At 38.2% G+C, this 22,327-nt stretch overlaps 1 long non-coding RNA gene across 2 annotated transcripts in view; it reads right to left on the minus strand.

Moving 5' to 3' along the window:
• LOC109551068 (uncharacterized) overlaps positions 1-22,327 on the minus strand; it is a 254,777-nt gene that overhangs the window by 60,643 nt on the left and 171,807 nt on the right. For both annotated transcript variants that reach the window (XR_012324548.1, XR_012324550.1), the window contains exon 4: positions 20,376-20,491. This is a non-coding gene — a long non-coding RNA (uncharacterized lncRNA). The remainder of the gene's footprint in view (positions 1-20,375; positions 20,492-22,327) is intronic.

The following is a 22,327-nucleotide window of genomic DNA, read 5'->3' on the forward strand; positions in this document are numbered from 1 at the left end:
CCCAAATTCATTCTACAAAGCCACCATCACCCTGTTACAAAACCAGAAAAAGATATCACAACAAAAGAAAATTATAGACCAGTATCACTGATAAACATAGATGTAAAAATACTGAACAAATACTAGCAAACAGAATCCAACAACACATTAAAAGGATCATACACCATGATCAAGTGGGATTTACCCCTGGGATGCAAGGATTCTTCAATATATGCAAATCAATCAATGTGGTATACCATATTAACAGATTAAGAAATAAAAACCATATGATCATCTCAATAGACGAAGAAAAACTTTTGACAAAATTCAACACCCATTTATGATAAAAACTCTCCAGAAAATGGGCATAGAGGGCACCTACCTCAACATAATAAAGACCAGATACGACAAACCACAGCAAACATCATACTCAATGGTAAAAAACTGAAAGCATTTCCATTAAGATCGGGAAAAAGACAAGGATGTCCATTCTCACCACTCTTATTCAACATAGTTTTAAAACTCCTAGCCAAGGCAATCAGAGAAGAAAAATAAATAAAAGGAAAACAAATTGGAAAAGAAGAAGTAAACCTGTCACTCTTTTCAGATGACATGGATACTATACATACATAATCCTAAAGATGCTACCAGAAAACTACTAGAACTAATCAATGAATTTGGTAAGGTTGCAGGATACAAAATTAGAGCACAGAAATATCTTGTATTCCTATATACTAGCAACAAAAGATCAGAAAGAGAAATTAAGGAAACAATCCCATTTACCATTGCAACAAAAAGAATAAAATACCTAGGAGTAAATCCACATAAGGAGGTGAAAGACTTCTAGTCAGGAAACTATAAAACACTGATGACAGAATTCAAAGATGACATAAACAGATGGAGAAATATACCATGTTCTCAGATTGGAAGAATCAATATTGTGAAAATGACTACATTACACAAAGCAATCTACAGATTCAATGCAACCCCTGTCAAACACCAATGCCATTTTTCACAGAATTAGAACAAAAAATTTTACAGTTCGTATGGAAACACAAAGGACCCTGAAGCCAAAGCAATCTTAAGAAAGAAAAACGGAACATTCACAGAAAGATACACAACATGAAAAGGCAGACGGCTATGTACCAGATGAAGGAACAAGATAAAACCCCAGAAAAACAACTAAATGAAGTAGAGATAGGCAACCTTCCAGATAAATATTGCACAATAATGATAGGGAAGATGATCCAGGACCTCGGAAAAAGAATGGAGGCAAAGATCGAGAAGATGTAAGAAATGCTTAACAAAGACTTAGAAGAATTAAAGAACAAACAAACAGAGATGAACAATACAATAACTGAAATGAAAACTACATTAGAAGGAAACAATAGCAGAAAAACTGAGGCAGAAGAACAGATAAGTGACCTGGAAGACAGAATGGTGGAATTCACTGCTGCGGAACAAAATAAAGAAAAGAGAATGAAAAGAAATGAAGACAGCCTAAGAGACCTCTGGGACAACATTAAATGGAACAACATTCACATTATAGGGGTCCTAGAAGGAGCAGAGAGAGTGAAAGGACCAGAGAAAATATTTGAAGAGATTATATTAGAAAACTTCCCTAACATGGGAAAGGAAATAGCCACCCAAGTCCAGGAAGTGCAGAGAGTCCCACAGAGAAGAAACCCAAGGAGAAACATGCCGAGACACTTAGTGATCAAACTGGCAAAAATTAAAGACAAAGAAAAATTACTGAAAGCTGCAAGGGAAAAACAACAAATAAAATACAAGGGAACTCCCATAAGGTTAACAGCTGATTTCTTGGCAGAAACTCTACAAGCCAGAAGGGAGTGGCATGATATACTTAAAGTGATGAAAGGGAAGAACCTACAACCAAGATTACTCTACGCAGCAAGGATCTCATTCAGACTCAATGGAGAAATCAAAAGCTTTACAGACAAGCAAAAGCTAAGAGAATTCAGCACCACCAAACCAGCTGTACAACAAATGCTAAAGGAATTTCTCTAAGTGGGAAACACAAGAGAAGAAAAGGACCTACAAAAAAAACCCAAGAAAATTAAGAAAATGGTCATAGGACCATACATATCAATAATTACCTTAAATGTGAATGGATTAAATGCTCCAACCAAAAGACAGAGGCTTCCTGAATGGATACAAAAACAAGACCCATATATATGCTGTCTACAAGAGACCCACTTCAGACCTAAGCACACATACAGACTGAAAGTGAGGGGATGGAAAAAGATATTCCATGCAAATGGAAATCAAAAGAAAGCTGGAGTAGTAATATTCATATCAGATAAAATAGACATTAAATAAAGAATGTTAGAAGAGACAAGGAAGCACACTACACAATGAACAAGGGATCAATCCAAAAAGAAGATATAACAAATATAAATAAATATGCACCCAACATAGGGGCAACTCAATACATAAGGCAACTGCTAACAGCTATAAAAGAGGAAATCGACAGCAACACAATAACAGTGGGGGACTTTAACACCTCACTTACACCAATTGACAGATTATTGAAACAGAAAATTAATAAGGAAACAGGAGCTTTAAATGACACAATAGACCAGATAGATTTAATTGATATTTATAGGAAATTCCATCCAAAACCAGCAGATTACACTTTCACCTCAAGTGTGCCCTGAGCATTCTCCAGGATAGATCACATCTTGGGTCACAAATCAAGCCACAGTAAATTTAAGAAAACTGAAATCATATCAAGCATCTTTTCTGACCACAACGCTATGAGATTAGAAATCAATTACAGGGGGAAAAATGTAAAAAACACAAAAACATGGAGTCTAAATAATATGTTACTAATTAACCAAGAGATCACTAAAGAAATCAAAGAGGAAATCAAAAAATACCTACAGACAAATGACAATGAAAACAGGATGACCCAAAACCTATCGGATGTAGGAAAAGCAGTTCTAAGAGGGAAGTTTATAGCTATACAAGCCTACCTCAAGAAACAAGAAAAACATCAAATAAACAATCTCACCTTACACCTAAAGGAACTAGAGAAAGAAGAACAAACAAAATCCAAAGTTAGCAGAAGGAAAGAGATCATAAAGATCAGAGCAGAAGTAAATGAAATAGAAACAAAGAAAACAATAGCAAAGATCAATAAAACTAAAAGCTGGTTCTTTGAGAAGATAAACAAAATTGATAAACCATTAGCCAGACACATCAAGAAAAAGAGGGAGAGCTTCCCTGGTGGCGCAGTGATTGAGAGTCCGCGTGCTGATACAGGGGACATGAGTTCCTGCCCCCGTCTGGGAAGATCCCACATACCGCAGAGGGGCTAGGCCTGTGAGCCATGGACACTGAGCCTGCGCGTCTGGAGCCTGTGCTTCACAATGGGAGAGGCCACAACAGTGAGAGACCCGCGTACCACCAAAAAAATAAAAAAAAGAAAGAAAGAAAAAGAGGGAGAGGACCCAAATCCATAAAATTAGAAATGAAAAGGAGAAGTTACAACAGACACTGAAGAAATACAAAGCATCCTAAGACACTACTACAAGCAACTCTATGCCAATAAACAGGACAACGTGGCAGAAATGGACAAATTCTTAGAAAGGTATAACCTTCCAAGACTGAACCAGGAAGAAATAGAAAATATGAACAGACTAATCACAAGTAATGAAATTGAAACTGTGATTAAAAATCTTCCAACAAACGAAAGTCCAGGACCAGATGGCTTCACAGGTGAATTTTATCAAACATTTAGAGAAGAGCTAACCCCCATCCTTCTCAAACTCTTCCAAAAAATTGCAGAGGAAGGAAAACTCCCAAACTCATTCGATGAGGTCACCATCACCCTGATACCAAAACCAGAAAAAGATACTAAAAAAATAGAAAATTACAGGCCAGTATCACTGATGAACACAGATGCAAAAATCCTCAACAAACTGCCAGCAAACAGAATCCAACAACACATTAAAAGGATCATACACCATGATCAAGTGGGATTTCTCCCAGTGATGCAAGGATTCTTCAATATACGCAAATCAATCAATGTGATACACCATATTAACAAATTGAAGGAGGAAAACCATATGATCATCTCAATAGATGCAGAAAAACTTTTGACAATATTCAACACCTATTTATGATAAAAACTCTCCAGAAAGTGGGCATAGAGGGAACCCACTTCAACATAATAAAGGCCATATATGACGAACCCACAGCAAACATCATTCTCAATGGTGAAATACTGAAAGCATTCCCTCTAAGGTCAGGAAGAAGACAAGGATGTCCACTGTCACCACTATTATTCAACACAGTTTTGGAAGTCCTAGCCACAGCAATCAGAGAAGAAAAAGAAATAAAAGGAATACAAATCGGAAAAGAAGAAGTAAAACTGTCACTGTTTGCAGATGACATGATACTATACATAGAGAATCCTAAAGATGCCACCAGAAAACTACTAGAGCTAATCAATGAATTTGGTAAAGTTGCAGGATACAAAATTAATGCACAGAAATCTTGCATTCCTATACACTAATGATGAAAACTCTCAAACAGAAATTAAGGAAAGACTCCCATTTACCATTGCAACAAAAAGAATAAAATATCTAGGAATAATCTTACCTAGGGAGACAAAAGACCTGTATGCAGAAAAGTATAAGACACTGATGAAAGAAATTAAAGATGATACAAACAGATGGAGAGATATACCATGTTCTTTGATTGGAAGAATCAATATTGTGAAAATGACTCTACTACCCAAAGCAATCTACAGATTCAATGCAATCCCTATCAAATTACGAATGGCATTTTTTACAGAACTAGAACAAAATTCTTAAAATTTGTATGGACACACAAAAGACCCCGAATAGCCAAGGCAGTCTTGTGGGAAAATAACGGAGGTGGAGGAATCAGACTCCCTGACCTCAGACTATAATACAAAGCTACAGTAATGAAGACAATATGGTACTGGCACAAAAACAGAAACATAGATCAATGGAACAAGATAGAAAGCCCAGAGATAAACCCACGCACCTACGGTCAACTGATCTATGACAATGGAGGCAAGGATATAAAATGGAGAAAAGACAGTCTCTTCAATAAGTGGTGCTGGGAAAACTGGACAGCTACATGTAGAAGAATGAAATGAAATTAGAACACTCCCTAACACCATACACAAAAATAAACTCAAAATGGATTAGAAACCTGAAAGTAAGGCTGGACATTATAAAACTCTTAAGAGGAAAACATAGGAAGAACACTCTTTGACATAACTCACAGCAAGATCTTTTTTGATCCACCTCCTAGAGTAACGGAAATAAAAACAAAAATAAACAAATGGGACCTAATGAAACTTAAAAGCTTTTGCACAGCAAAGGAAACCATAAACAAGACGAAAAGACAACCCTCAGAATGGGAGAAAATATTTGCAAACGAATCAACAGACCAAGGATTCAGCTCCAAAATATACAAACAGCTCATGCAGCTCAATAACAAAAAAACAAACAACCCAATCCAAAAATGGGCAGAAGACCTAAATAGACATTTCTCCAAAGAAGACATATAGATGGCCAAGAAGCACATAGAAAGCTGCTCAACATCACTAATTATTAGAGAAATGGAAACCAAAACTACAATGAGGTACTACCTCACACCAGTTAGAATGGGCGTCATCAGAAAATCTACAAACAACAGATGCTGGAGAGGGTGTGGTAAAAAGGGAACACTCCTGGCACTGTTGGTTGGAATGTGAATTGATACAGCCACTATGGAGAACAGTATGGAGGTTCCTTAAAAACCTAAAAATAGAACTGCCATACGACCCAGCAATCCCACTACTGGGCATATACCCTGAGAAAACCATAATTCAAAAGGAGTCATGTACCACAATGTTCATTGTAGCACTGTTTACAATAGCCAGGACATGGAGGCAACCTAAATGTCCATCAACAGATGAAAGGATAAAGAATATGTGTCACGTATATACAATGGATTATTACTCAACCATAAAAAGAAACGAAATTGAATTATTTATAGTGAGGTGGATGGACCTACAATCTGTCATACAAAGTAAGTCAGAAAGAGAAGAATACGGTATGCTAACGCATATATATGAAATCTAAAAAAAAAGAAGGGCTTCTCTGGTGGCGCAGTGGTTGGGAGTCCACCTGCCGATGCAGGGAACACGGGTTCGTGCCCCGGTCTGGGAGGATCCCACATGCCATGGAGCGGCTGGGCCTGTAAGCCATGGCCGCTGGGCCTGCACGTCTGGAGCCTGTGCTCTGCAATGGGAGAGGCTGCAGCAGTGAGAGGCCCGCGTACGGAAAAAAAAAAAAATGGTGCTGATGAACCTAGTGGCAGGGCGGGTATAAAGACGTAGACGTAGAGAATGGACTTGAGGACACAGTGGGGAGGAGGAAGCTGGGGCAAAGTGAGAGTAGCATCGACATATATACACTACCAAATGTAAAACAAATATCTAGTGGGAAGCAGCAGCATAGCACAAGGAGATCAGCTTGGTGCTTTGCCATGACCTAGAGGGGTAGGATAGGGAGGGTAGGAGGGAGGCTCAAGAGGGAGGGGATATGGGGATATATGTATGCATATGGATGATTCACTTTGTTGTACAACAGCAACTAACAGCATTGTGAAGCAATTATACTCCAATAAAGATGTATTTAAAATTTTTTTTAATTAAAAATAAAACAAAGCCAGAATTTGATGTAAACTAGAAGCAAAGGGATAGCTTAGGGAGTACCCCCTCTTTAGGGACCTCTGGGCTCATACCAAAAGTATTTTTTTTTTACCTAGAAGTATGGTCAAGAAAGCATATAGCTCCCTCATTGATATATACTTTCATACTGTTGTTACAAATGCTATCTAAAGACTACTGGATTGTGTATTCTGTAAGAGCACAGACCATATGTTTTAGTCACCCAATGGATGTAGTATATCAAACTTGGTAAGCATTCAGTTAGTATTTATTGGATGATGCAATAAGTCAATTAATTAATCAGTTCAAAAAGGTTTCATATACTTTTCCATCTGTCATTTCTCACTGCTCTTGGTTCACCCCATTTGAAGTTTGATTCTATGTCAAATACAAATTAAATTTATTAAACTGTATTTGAGTAGGCCTTCCCAATCTTTCTCATAGCTCTTCCCCGGTAGTGAATATTAATATTGAAAATTGTATAAATTCGTGGCTAAAAGATAAGCCTTCAGAATGCTATGAGTTTAATACATGAGTTGGGCATAGTTGAACTTTTACAGTCATCTAGGGTAACTTAGGTACCTTCAAAGGATTTTTTTTTTTTTTTTTTTTTGCGGTACGCGGGCCTCTCACTGTTGTAGCCTCTCCCGTTGCGGAGCACAGGCTCCGGACACGCAGGCTCAGCGGCCATGGCTCACGGGCCCAGCCGCTCCGTGGCATGTGGGATCTTCCCGGACCGGGGCACGAACCCGTGTCCCCTGCGTCGGCAGGCGAACTCAACCACTGCGCTACCAGGGAAGCCCCCTTCAAAGGATTTTTGATGGTGTAGCATATCAATGTTCATAGATTTCCAGGATATATTTATTTTCCTTCTAAATGTATAAGAAGACAAATGTCAGATTGTCTTTTTGTAGGCTTATATGACAAATGACTCACACTGGATTCATTATTTACCTACCATGGGCTAAATTTCCCTATTGAAAGCAACCTTTTTTCCTGACTTTATCTTATTTGATATGCTTCAATCCTTGGTTAATAGTCATAGAAAAATAAGCCTGAACTTTGATATTCATCATGGCCTGTAGTCCAGAGCATGGATGCATGGATGATTTTCTATGTCACGAACAGAACTGGAAATGAACAGTTAACTGACATAGGCTCAAAATAAAGTGTACTAAGAAGGGCATTATTTTTCTCCCTCAAAACATAGAAATATCATTCTCTAACATCTTGAGAAACTTCCTAGCTGACCCAGAATATTTCTATAAGTTACTAATGTTTAGGCAAAATGAGAAAGAGAATAACAATCTGAAGTAGAAGGGGAGCTCACCAGTTCTCCATTCTGGCAGTATTCTTGTACCATTTCATCTGTTTCAAGATTCAACATTTCTAATATATAAGTTGGCTTTGTCAACACCAACCAACTGAAAATACATTGGGAGTGTTGACTGTTGGAAGAATAAGTCAAGGACATTCTTGGAGAACTCCATGGGAATAGAAAATGACCCCCTGCTCAACAAAAATAACAAAATATAAAGAGCAAGATATTAGTTATCAATGAAAGGAAGTAAGTGCTTCTCATCCCTGGTGACATCAGAGAAAAAGTCCATATTATTTGTGACTCAGGTGGCAATTGATGTTAGGCAGATAACAGCTAGTAGAATCAATGGCTTCTTGGAAAGTGTGACTATATCACAGCTCAGGTAAACTCATTTGGACCAGATCCAGTTAAATGGAAAGATCGTGGTTCAAAAGAGGGCACAGCTGAATTTTCTTGTTGTATCGAAAGCTAAAATCAGATAGTGGAGTCTTGGGAAAGCTGGGAGTCTGAACACAGAAGTCTCAAGTTTTCCATGCCTGCTCAAGAAAAGGAGTAGAGCATCAGTTGTGTGGGTCAGTTGAATGACTCTTGAAGAATGAAGTTGTCCAGCAATTATCAGAGCATGGACTCCATTTATTCATTTTTCATTTAATCTAGTTTGTACAGTATGATATACTGATTAAATTTCTTAACATATCTTAGAGGTACGATCATTTGCCCACAGATAGTCTCAGAAGCGACTGCCTTGCTCACATTCCATGAAGCTAACGACCTGGTGATGTCAAACAAGATTGCGCAGGTTAAACTCTCCTTTTGAAAGTGTAGACAGATGAGACTATTTTAGGCACTTTCCTTTCTCCTATAGTTTTTCTCCAATTGAGTTCTTTAACACTGGATTTTTCCCTCTATGTTATCGGAGGAATGATAAACATTCTTTCTCTCATGGACTGAGTGAGTAAACTTCAGGGACTCTTAGACCGCTGGTCTTCCTGTCTATGTCTCTGAAAGCCAGTATAATGTAACTATAAGGACCATAGGCCCAGACACTGGACACAAAAGCTACTGATCACAACTCTGCCACTAACTCATGTTGTGACCTTGAACAAGTCATTTTCCTTTTCTCGGTTACAATTTTTTCATCTGTCAAATGAAGGCATTCAATGAATAATTTGTAAGTACAATTTACAGCTTAATAATTCTTTAGTTCAAAGCATAATTTGGGGTCTAGATTTCCCTGGTATTTTTATGTACCTCATTTACTCCAACAAGGATCAGACTTTCTGGATATTAAGTACTGGTTAATGTATGTTTGATGTCACGGATGTGGAAAAAGTCATTGTTAACTTTGTGAACTTTTCCAAGTTTACTTTGGGAAACTTTGAGGAATTCTGAAAGAACTCATTTGCATATCCAATCTTAGTGGCATGAGTGATTTGATACATGTCTCTTAGGTGGACAAATCAATTCATTCTCATAAATAGGTCAGTCCTTTTTGGTTCTCTTTGGGAATAGCCTTTCTGCTTGAGAATGTTTTAAGAAGGAAATGGGAGCTATTCAATGCCTTGTGTCTTTCACATTCTGCCTCCTAGGTCCAATGGACCTTTAACATGTACCCAATCTGAGAGAGAATCAGGGGGTAACTAAGGCATTTGCAAAACAGTATCCATTTTGATTCAGTAGTTAGTGATTCTCAGTCTTTTATGATCCTCACTATGGCTGACTGAATGTGAATTCTTCATATATACAGTTACCCAATGGTTTTTCTTTTTTGTTCTACAGACCCTAAGATATAAAACATAGAGAGATATGAAAGGATCCCTCAGGAAGTTTAACTCTTCCTATATTGATGGAAAATATTTCAAAGTTGGCAAAAAACCAACTTCTAGAATCCTTTAGAATATTGTTTAAAGGAGAGAACTTATGTGGTATCAGATGCTGCAAAATCTCAGGTCATGTCTACAACTGAGTATGCTGTCAATAAGTATGTTCTCTTATTATTAATAGTATTATATTATTCTCCTAAACAACATCAATACTAGAGAATTGGCATTGTACTTGATGTAACCCTTTTCCCCAGACTACATCCTCACCAGAGCTCTAAGGGTTGAACTGAACACATATGATGTATATGATGTATATCATCTGTTTCTCCTCCATATCCACTTTCTACTATTCTGTATCACGTCATCCAGGAGGCTGATCTGTATGAATATACTAATGGAATAACCTGCTTTCTAACTTCCAGCTGGGTTTGATCAATGGGGAATACTAGCAAGAACTCAGAGGACAAGAGAAAGGAGGCTGTTTATTGCCCTCCTCCCTCCCATTATGACTGGTTAGTTGCCATCAACTAAAGGTTTCATCCCCTATCAGGCAGTTCTCTTCACACAACTATTTCTGTCCCTAGTTAGTAACCATTCCCTACCCTTGTCCATCAGGTTAGTGCTTTCCTGTTACTAACCAGAGAACACTGTACCATTCTTTCCAGTTTACCTACACCCAACCACATCTTGGTAAATAGCCCCTTTGTTATATTTTCTTCAAATTATCCATTTAATGTGTGGCATGCCTTTCCTGACAGGACTCTGACAATGCACGTGGCCTGTAGGCTATCAGTTCCATGAGGACAGGGATCTTTGTTCTAAGTTATTCACTGCTGTATCAACAGCACTTTAGCACAGTGCCTGGCATGTATTAGGCATTCGAGATAAGTTTGTTGAATGAATGATGACTGTTCTCTAAATAGCTTTAGAACAGATTTTATGGAGGCAACGACTTTTTATAATTATGGAGGCACTCTTTAAGAAAAAGAATATGCAAATATGTCAGTGTTGCAATGTTTATAAAAATATATGACCTTATTGCTAAGGCCCCAAAAGACCTTGAATGGGTCCTATGCAAATGAAGGGCCCTGAAACTTAAGTTTCTCTAGCTTCAACCTGCCTCTTCTGAAATCTCAACTCAGAGTTTCAAGGAATCTGCCAGTCGCCTTCATAGAAATGTGAAGAGAACAGCATGATGTAAAGGAAAATGCATAGCACTAGGAGTCAGATACACATGGGTGAGAATTCCAACTCCTCGGCTTATAAGTTACCTTCCAAGAGACTTGGTCTACTTCACCTATAATAGAGGGATAATATTCTTCTTTCAGAGAACTGTTGTGAGGGTTATCTGAGATAACTATGTAAAGGTTCTAGCTTACAGTAAGTGCTTAGAGATTAGTCAGTCTTTCCCTGGGAAAGGTATTTTCCCAGCAGCCTCTGTTCGAGCCTTCCCCAGGTCTGCTTCTTATCTATTATGATAGAACTGGATCTTCTCGGTGAATCCTCTGAGACCCTGTCTAATCAGGTGCTACTTCAGGACTGGACCATAGCCCTATTTACACTGTGTTCTGGAATCAATATTTGCACAATGGAAAGTCTAGCATCTAACACAATTTGCCTCCAGCCAAACATATAGCCCTGTTTGCTGGGGATTCCTTTATGTCACTGGCCATAACTCAGCCAGATCTCTAAGGAGCCATTTAGATGCTCTAAGCAAATTTTTTCATTGCTTTCTCAAAGGAAAAATTCTCCCCATATTTCATTTTCTAAGTGACCCTCAAAGGCATGTCAGCTGCCTTCTACATAAACATTTTATTATAGTTTTGAGCAAGCTACATTTTAGAGCCTGGGTTATCTTTTTTTAAAAATTCTATTTGCTCTGTTATTAATTCTCTCCTCTTCCAGTTACTCAAGTATGAATTACACCCAAATCCTTGCTTAAACAATGCAAAATCCATGAAGATAGGTATGGTATTGCTTTACTTACCATTGTATTCCCAGAATATAGTGACTGGCATGTGATAGACACTCAATATATATTTTTGAATTAATAAATGAATGATTGAGTATATCATGCAGAATGGAATATAAGAGTATGACCTAGGGGATATTAGTTATAAGGGTAAACTAAGAAATCAAATATGGGCAATACTTTATACTGGATATCTACAAGGGTTAGATATCTTACGAGAGAGAGTTCTTCATGACTGGAGATGCTGAAATAGAAACTGGTGAACATTTTTCAGGAATTATGTAAAGAAAAATCTTGCCTTAAATTGAAGATGGAAGTTGGTTTCCTCTAATTTCAATACCAACTCAGAATTTATGATTTCCTACATTCATACTAAGTGTTAGGTAGTAGTTTGTGGTAATTTAGGGGCCTAATTGACCTTGGAGCTAATTCCAGTTCCCATATCCTAACTTTGGTACCTTGACCAAGTCAAGTTCCCTGAGCCTCAGTTTCTGTAACTGTAGAGTGAGCATAATACTGATTTCACAGGATCACTGTAGATTAAATGAAATATTAAATTTAAGAGCCCCCAAGCACCACTCTAAACATCTATTAACTGCTCAACAGGTATTAGATGCTTTTTCATCCCTCAAATTTATGTTCTTAATAAAGTTAGACTAGTTAAGGAATTCCTCAAGAATGCAATGTAAGAAAGAGGCTGGTACTGCAATTCAGAAGACCTAGTCTCTTGGTCTATAATTGGCCCTAATCACCTCCATGACTTTTAGCAAATCAGACACCTCTGATTCTTCAGTTATAACATGAAGGCCCTAGATTAAATACTGCCTTAGATTTCGTCAAATGCTGAAGCTATGGTATGTCTTCAGAAAGCTCAGTTTACCTACATAATACTCAGAACAATATTAAATAGAAAAAACCACACTTCTTTGTTGATTTTTCTTACCCTTATGGGTTGTCCTAGCACATGGCTGAATCCAACTTGGTCTCATGAGTATATTATTGTGTACTCTGGGCTTTGTGAAATACAATAAGCCACATGTAATTCATTAGCCATAATGAACCTATCTTGACTAAGAGGCAGGCATCCTCTCTGAGGCAGTCCTCTTCCACAATAACTTCATTTCTTCCTGGAATGAGACTGAAGAATTAATACACTGCAGCTATTAGGATAATATTTCAATTTTTCAAAAGGAAATGTTCTTAACATGGGCCTGGTATCCCTCCTGCTGTTAACAATAGAACCCTCCACCTCCTTCTATGAGCCTTCCCTATAAAGGCCAGAAAACTCATTCTCTGCTAAACGAGTACTTACATAACCGTAGTGAGGAAGAGATCATTTTAGCTTCCTGCCCAGAAAACCTACAGTGCACTGGTGTGTCTTCCTGAAATCTGATTAGTTCTTCAAATAAAAAGCCTGATACTTTTTCATTATACTCTTCTTCCTCTGGGAATAATTTTGCAAAAAAATAATATGAATAACAAAACGTAACATTAAAATGGAGTGAGCTATTCAATGGAGATAAAGAGCAGGGGTCAAGAAAAGACTCTTTTGCCTCTAACTGGGAAATTCAACTGCCCTCTCAGTTTTGATTATAAAGGGAAGAAAAAGATTTCACTCGACTGTGAAGGCAAAAGATTTGATGGATAGAGCTGTTATCCTTGGTTAGCTTTATAATGACTTACTTTGAATGGGTTGATTTTAAGAAAAATTGATTTCAAAAATATGCCTCTGCCTCCCTGTCTTTATTTAAGTCATGGCCACCCTCCTTTCCACACCCAGAGCACATCCTCATAACATTTTCATCATTAATGAGCAGTGTTAACTTCTGGATGATTTCACGACTCGATCTGCTGATGCACTGGCGGATCCTGACTGTGTTAAGTTTTGCAATGTTCTTATCCAGAGGTTTCGATGAGAACTACATGTTTCTGTCACTTGCTCTAATTCTAGTTAGTGACAAGATCTGCTACTCTGAGACTTTTTAGGAACTCTCTACAGACCCACGTTGCCCTGGCTTGAAGGATGAGTTTGGATATGACTGGAGCTTGAGTCCAAAAGGCACAGGAATACTGTGAACTAAAGAAAGAGCAGAGAGAGTCACAATATAGACACCACCTTCTGAAAAAGGCTCTGGGAAAACAACCTCAAAGTGAAAATCAGACCACGTGAGTTTCAGAATCAGTAAATGCTGATATAAGTGCCCAGTGAAAACTGGGGCTGTTTCACATTATTTCAGCATCAAACCTACATTTTAAGGAGTCATTATTAACTCTACTTATAATGAAGGCACTGGAGCTCTGAAAAGTTACATCACTTTCTTAAGGTCCCAAGAGTTGCAGAGTTGAAATCTGAACTCAGATCTCCTAAGTCTTTGTTACTAACTGCCTCTTAGAACCAAAAGAACAGCATGAAGAATCCCTCTTTGACCAAGATTAAAACTACTAATCATTAAATTAAAAATGCCTTGTAGGGACTTCTCTGGTGGCACAGTGGTTAAGAATCTGCCTGCCAATGCAGGGGACACGGGTTCAAGTCCTGGTCCAGGAAGATTCCACATGCCACGGAGCAACTAAGCCCGCACGCCACAACTACTGAAGCCCGCGTGCCTAGAGCCCATGCTCCGCAACAGGAGAAGCCACCACAGTGAGAAGCCCGCACAGCACAACGAAAAGTAGCCCCCGCTCACTGTTAACTAGAGAAAGCCCATGCGCAGCAATGAAGACCCAATGGAGCCAAAACAATAAAAATTTTAAAAAAAAGTGCCTTGTAATCACTACAATCTTGTTTTTCCGATGATCATGGCTGTCCATAGCTTTCAGGATAAAGTTCAACGTTCTTACCTTAACCCACAAAACCCACAAGGCTCTCTATCACCTTTCTTCCTACTCATTTGCCTTCCTCTCTCCTTAATCCCCAGAAGCTTATCTTATTCTACAGAACTGCCTTCCACCCCAGACAGTAATTACGATTTCCCAGTACACATGCCACTCCTCCACTCAGGGTGCCTTCTCTCCCTTATTTATTCAGTTAACTCAAATATATCTTTAAAAATCAGCTCTATGGTCTCCTCTTCTGGAAAGCCTGCTTTGACTCCAGCTGAATTTAGATGCCTCTGCTCTGTGTCCCCACACATACCATGGGGACCAAACTCCTAACTATTCTCCATAATGACTCATTGACTTGCTTTTCTCCTTTACCAGATTCAGAACTCCCTAAGAACCAGACTATGTTGAATTTATCTTGTATCCTCAGCATCTATTACAGCAACTGAGGCATAAAAAGTGATTAATGATTCTGAGTGAGTAAATGATTAAAAACAAGGTTGATCAGGAGATGACTAACAAGACATATGGGAGCCAATTTCTGAGAAGCCAAATTCTTTCAGCCACAGTATGGCTTTACCTACCTGTACAATTTCACATATCACTCCCTGCTGCCCCCTTCCAACTCCTCTCATCTTACACTAGAAGGGATATTTTCTAGTATAAGAAATTTCTTATAAGTATATATTAGAAGTATAATTTCTGTTGACCTAAAACAATTAGACTGCCAGTTATTTCTCAGGATCAGTAAAGAATTGCTCTTCGGGGTCTGCAACCATGGTGAGCCATGTGCAAGTCTCCAGCAAAGATGGAGAGAAGAACTGTTTCATAGAGGGGAAAAGGAAGTTGGGAGGGTTGTAGTAAACAAAGAGCCCACAGCTTTTCATTGGCTGAGTTCTGACAGTCTCTCACTGGGAGCTCTTGCCAGCAAGGAAGAGGAAGCCCTTCATTTTCCTGTGGGGCTCTGCCTATTGTCACAGGGCATGACCCCTTCTGGTCTCCCAACTCTATTGAATTGAAGTTTCTGTTTATTCATTTTTTTTTTACCACCCATTCATGATTATCTCTGATATGTTGAAGTTTATCTTTATGCTCTCAACTTTCACTGACAATTGCTATGAAAAATAACCCCCAAAACTCACTGCTGATTCTTATGAATCTCTATATTGGGAAGTTCTTAGAAAGTTTAGCCCTAGAAGAACTTAATTTCCCCTTAATGGATTTGGCATCCTTTTTACAATATACGCTATGTAATCAAGTATGATTTCATATTCACTTTAGTTTCTAGGAAATTTAGAGTCAAATTTCTTGCCCAATCATAGCAACTATACAGGCCTTCTGGTTTGCAAATTTTTATTTTTATTTTACTTTCTTGTCTCTACTTCAATTCAACATTTTTTGAGAACTTACTGGATGCATGAAACTGTTCTGGGGGCTTAGTGTATATCAATTAACAAAATAGAATTAAAATTCTACCCTCATGAAACTTACCCAGTTTCAAGGTATATTATTTTTTATGTACATCATACAAACCAATTCCAAAATTAATGCTGTACATATGATCTAAAGTTGATGCTTATATTTATTCAATCCTGTTTCCTTCTTTTATAATGCATTTATTATAATTATATCTCTCAACTAAATTTTGTAAATGCTGACATTCACAGATTTGAAACCTCTAAGAAAAACATAAAATGCTGGTGGAATTAGAATCATCTCATTTCAGACTTTCTTAAATAATGGTAATTGAAAGTTTATAGGCAGCTTCAATAATTCCTAATCAGTGCTTTTTAACACATTAGCAGTTGGTGTCTGGAGTCTGACATTTGCTGTGAATGAGTGCCTGACAGCTTTTGTTGTAAGTTTGGGCTTCTTTTGCCTAGTAATTTGCTCCCTGCTGTCTAAGGGGAGGGAACTTTACTTTCCCAGATGTCCTACAAAGTGTCAGTGTCAGTCTCCCAACCCACCCCAGAGCTCACTGCTCCCCACCAATACCAGCGACCCTGACCTGAAGGTTTCCTAGCTACGGGTCAGATATGACTTGTACTGGGATTGGGAGGGCTTCTCCTGAGATGCACCTGCCAGTCTTCAGAATATCTAGAGAGTTTCTTTTTATTCAAGACCTTACGGAGACATCCAGAGCATCAGTTGAGAGCTGAATCTCCTTCACGCACTAAGAATATTCAGTTTGTAATACAATTAACAAAAGCACACTTTGCATTGGATTGTATATACTATACAATGGCAACCTGATATTTATGTCCTATTCAACTTCCCCAAAGGGTTAGAGAAAACCTTTAGAGTGAAATGGCTAACCAAATGAGATCTACCGTATCTGTCATTTTTCCTATCATTGCTGAAACTCTTCTGGGCCTCATGCTGTTCTTGTCTCACACTGCCTATTCTGTCAGAGGATCTGACCAATGGGGACCTGAGCTGAAAATGTACCCCTCATTAGAAAGAAAAGTTTAACTCCATTCACTAAACCTTACCCCACCTACCCCATCTTTATTTAACTGTTTCACACTATCAATACCATATAGGCTACACATAACAACAGTGCTATCTAATCCAGCCTAATTCATCAAGCAAGAATTTAATGAATAACTACTAAATACGCAAAATAGACAGAGAATGACTATGGCAGGGACTTGGACCTCCTACAAGGTCCCTCCTGTTTGTGCGCTTGAAGGATATTGTCACCTGCTGGCCCATAGTTCACAGTTTTTCTTTGTTTTGAAAAATGTGACTTTTATACTACAATGAACCAAATCATAGCCTCCCCACTTCACCACTTATGTATATGATTCCATTTTCTTTTAATAAATATACCACATTCCCAACAGCTTATAATCATTTCCGTACAGGAAGCTGGCAAGAAAATGTGCTCCCAAGCTATGGATATGCAAAACATCATCAACAAATCATAAATGCATTTTACTGGACAAAAGAAGGCCCTCCCCAAAGACTTCATACTGTGTGAATCCATGCATACAACATTCAGGAAAAGGTGAGACTATAAATATTGAGAACAAATCAATGGTTTTCAAGGTTCGGACGGGGGTGCTGGGCTTACCTAGAAAGAAACTACATAAGGGAATTTTGGCATAGAGAGAGAGAGATGAATCTGTGTCATGATTTTAGGAGTAGTTGCATGACTCTGAGTATCAAAACATACAGAATTGTATAGTCAGGAATAATTTTATTTTAGGTAAGAAAAAGTTAATAAATATCAAAGCCCATGTGATGAAAAGAATTCCAGCTACAAGTCTAATAAGTATAAATTTGCTACACTACCTAAGATATATATTTATATCATTTTTAGTTATTAGCCTTTAGACTTATGATGTCCAAAACAATACTAGAATTTTGATAAGATATATCCAAGTATTTAAATACCCTATAATCATAGATACATGGAATCTAAAATTTATAAAGAATCTTGAGGGTAATTTACCATTAGATTAACAGATTAACAAGAAAAACATATAATCATCTCAGTAGATTCAGAAAAATCCTCTGATGGTATCCAACATCCAATTCTGGCTAGAAAAAAAAAGACAAAATCAAACAAAAACCCTCTCGGCACTCAAGGCATAGAAAGGAACAACCACAATCTAATGAACCACATCTACAAAAACTGTGAAGCAAACATCATACTTAATAGTAGAAGACTGAATGCTTTCCCCTAAGATGAGGAGCAAATCAAGGGACTACTTTGGACCACTTCTATTTAACATTACTGGCCATTCTACACAGAGGTACAAGGGAACTATGTTTTCATGCCTATTTACCAAATTATACAATTCAAATATGTGTGTGTTTTTTGTATATCGAATATACCTCAATAAAGCTTTAAAAATTATGTGATTTAAGCACAGTCCTTTCACCTACTGCTAACCAAAGCCTAATCAAGTTCTTGGTCTCTTCACCGCCTGAGAATATTGGATCGTAGAAGTAGCCGGGAAGTCAGGAAGTCACTAGGCGGAGACAGGCCTGATATTTGGGAAGTTGCTAAGCCTTCTCTTCTGACAAAATGGAGTAAAATAAATCAGACTTCCAGAAATTCTGTTCACTAGGAGCATACACTATGAGTTCTAACATCACTGAGAAGTAGAAAGATAGTATAAAAGACTTAGGGTTTTGGAATCACACAGATTTCAAGTCAAATTCTGAATTAACCAAATCTTGGCTGTGTGATTTTGATATATTTATTACACTTTCTGAGCTTCAGTTCCTGCTCTGTCAAATGAGGACAATAATACTTTTTTTTCTAAAGGGTGCTTTGAGGAACAAATAAGTTATTCTATGTTAAATGACATATATTAGGCATTCAATAAATATTGTACAAGTTCCCTTTCTCTTCTCCAAAATCCTTTAAGTCTTTTCTGCTTTTATTTTGTTTCCAAAGCCTTGTAAATAATTATCCAATTATTTATTAGGTATTTTCTCAAAATCAACCCCCGTGCTGTGTAGTGAGTTATCATAGAAGAAACAGGCATGGCATTTACCTAGAAAGAGCTCACAGTCTAGTCAGGAAGACCAATGTATAGAAACAAATGCTATCCTGCAATCAAAGTAAGTACTACAAAAAGTAGGGCTACAACAAGTAGAGTGAATAATTTTGCTCAGATGACTCAAGTAAGGTTTTTCCAGAGCAAAAAGAATGTCTTAAAATATGGATGAGAGTTACTAGGTTTATGTGGATGTGGATGTAGGGAAAAGCATTTCAAGCTGAGCAAACAAAAAATATATACTACATTCACAGGCTTTACTAACAAAGTGCTTTTTGCATCTTGCTTCATGACGTAAGTCTGATCCACACACACTGAGACCAACTTCAGGTGTCACCAAGCAAAGCCCATTAACAATTCTCCAGTGCAAGCTCTCACCTCTCCATTCTTTGATCATCCTTTTCTTCTGAACCAAACTCGGTCTAGTTCTATTGGCATGAGCCACACCCAGCAGGAGGACCCTTGTTGGGGCCCAACTTGGGAGGGTCAGTAACGCATGGACTCCTATAGCAAGTGTTTAACTGCACGACAATCTGCCCGAAAACTGCATGGCACACTTATCCTATATGGTCTTCACGTCCTTGGTCTACCCCAGGCTCTGGGAAAGTAAATAGAAGAGGCCCAGACCATCAACAATCTAATCTTGGAAAAAGAGGTTGTGCCTTCTAAGTTCCCCACCAAGTCTGTCTTTATCACAACATCTGTATCACTTGAAGGCTTCTCCCTCTTAGGCTATAGGAAGTAAAGAAATGGCAAACTCCTTGGGCATATCAGATATAGATATAAATACTGAATATTAGTTTTCCAAACTAATTGCAGAGGGAATGAAACAAATTACCCGCCTCGAAATTGCTGAGCACCTTAGAGAAAAGTACCAAATAACCATACCACAACCAGCAAATCTGAAACATCTGGCATCAGATCCTTTGGAATACACATCAAAAGCTATATATTGAATAGATCAAGGAAGTATTCTTCTCCTGAGCTGGATGAGTTAATTTGATTTAGAACCACAGACAGTAAACTGTCCCATTTCCCTTACCATGCCATTGCATCTCTTTTCGTGAAGTGTTCTAATATGCTGTCTTGATTTGAAGTTGCCTAGATGTGAGAGGCATCATGAAATCCTACAGGTACCAAATTCTTGATTTCAAGATTTGTGCTCATTTCATTGCAATATGCTGCTTCTGAAAGAATGGGCATGCCATTCTCCCCTCCCCCACCATACCTTTTAGAAGGATCTTGAGTAATTGAAGCTCACTCAGGATTGCTCAGTTTTGATGTGGAAAAGGGAGAGATTGGAGTTTAGGTACATGAGTCCGAGGAGAGTCAAACTTGAAACACCTTACAAAGAAGAAACAATAATTAGAAGGTTCTAAAAAGAAGTAAAGGAAAAGGAACTACTTATGTGCTTTGTGCTGTGCTAAGTACTTAATCACAGCCAGTGATAGCTATTAATATCTCTATTTTAAAGATAAAGAAACTGAGGCTTGGTGAAGTGGTAAAGATGGTCACAAAGCCATCAGTCTTTTATAATCATAATAACATTATTTGAAGAGTACTTGGTATTTTCCAATGTGTTGCTAAATCCATTCTTTAAATTGCTCCTATTTTCATCTGTATGAAAAGGACAAGACATATTTTCTGAATTCTATTTTATACCTGATCAAACTAAGGCACAGAGCTTTAAATCCTTTGTCTAATTGACTGCCAAAACCCCCCACTACCCCATAGCTTACAATAGTAACAGTTTATTGTATCTCATGATTCTGCAGTGAAGTATCTGGGCAGGGCTCAGCTGTATGACTCTTCCAAGTCGCCCTGAAATCTCTCAGTAGTATTCACCTGGCAGATGGGCTGGTTTGGAGGACTGAAGATGGCTTCACTCATGTCTGGTGCTTTGTCAGGGATAGCTGGTAGGCTGGACTCAGCTGGGACTTTTTTTCTTTTTAATTTTATTGAGATACAATTGACAACTATCATTGTTTAGATTTAAAGCGTACAATGTGATGATTTGACATACATATACATTGTGGAATGATTACCAAGATCAAGGGGACTTTTGACCAGAATGCCTACACATGGCCTCTCCAGCATGATGGTCCTAGGTTAGTTCCAAAAGAGGGTGTTCCAGCGAACAAGAAGAAACTGCATGACCTTTATAACCTAACTTTGAAAGTCACATAGTCACTTCTCCCAGATTCTATTGGCCAAAGCAGTCATAAACTCATGCAAATTCAACAGGAGGGAAGGTAAACATGAAATGAAATGGCAAAGGACCCGTGATGATGTTTCAAGACTGCCATAGGTGCACAGGTACTATTGGAATCGTGATTTAAAGCCACAACTTTGTCCCATTCCCTTGATGCTCTATCTGAGGAACCACCAACGATTCACAAGCCTGCAGGGTTGGAAGGGCAGGGAAAAGGGGCTGTCAGGGAACAATGGCAGCCCAGAAGGCATAGACTCAGGGCTGTGCCGAGAATCCATTGCCAGTTGTGTTGGTCTACCATGAAAATCTAGAAATCCAGATTTTTATGTGAAATCTCCCAATTTTTAATTATTAGGAAATAATTCAAAATTTTAATATACTACATGAATTAATTTTAATCTCTAGGTTTTTTTCACATCTTTATTGGAGTATAAATGCTTTACAATGTTGTTAGTTCCTATTGTACAACAAAGTGAATCAGCTATATGTATACATATACCCCCATATCCCCTTCCTCCTGAGCCTCCCTCCCATCCTCCCTATCCCATCCCTCTAGATGGTCACAAAGCACCGAGCTGATCTCCCTATGCTATGCAGCAGCTTCCTACTACCTATCTATTTTACGTTTGGTAGTGTATATACGTCAATGCTACTCTCTCACTTCATCCCAGCTTCCCCTTCCCCCGCCCCATGCCCTCAAGTCCATTCTCTACATCTGCATCTTTATTCTTGGCCTGCAACTAGGTTCATCAGTACCGCTTGTTAAAATTCCATATATATGCATTAGCATACAGTATTTGTTTTTCTTTCTGACTTACTTCACTCTGTATGACAGATTCTAGGTCCATCCACCTCACTACAAATAACTCAATTTTGTTCCTTTTTATGGCCGAGTAATATTTCATTGTATATATGTGCCACATCTTCTTTATCCATGCATCTGTTGATGGACATTTAGGTTGCTTCCA

Source organism: Tursiops truncatus, chromosome 1 (genome assembly GCF_011762595.2).
Source record: "Tursiops truncatus isolate mTurTru1 chromosome 1, mTurTru1.mat.Y, whole genome shotgun sequence".
Taxonomy (NCBI): Eukaryota; Metazoa; Chordata; class Mammalia; order Artiodactyla; family Delphinidae; genus Tursiops; species Tursiops truncatus.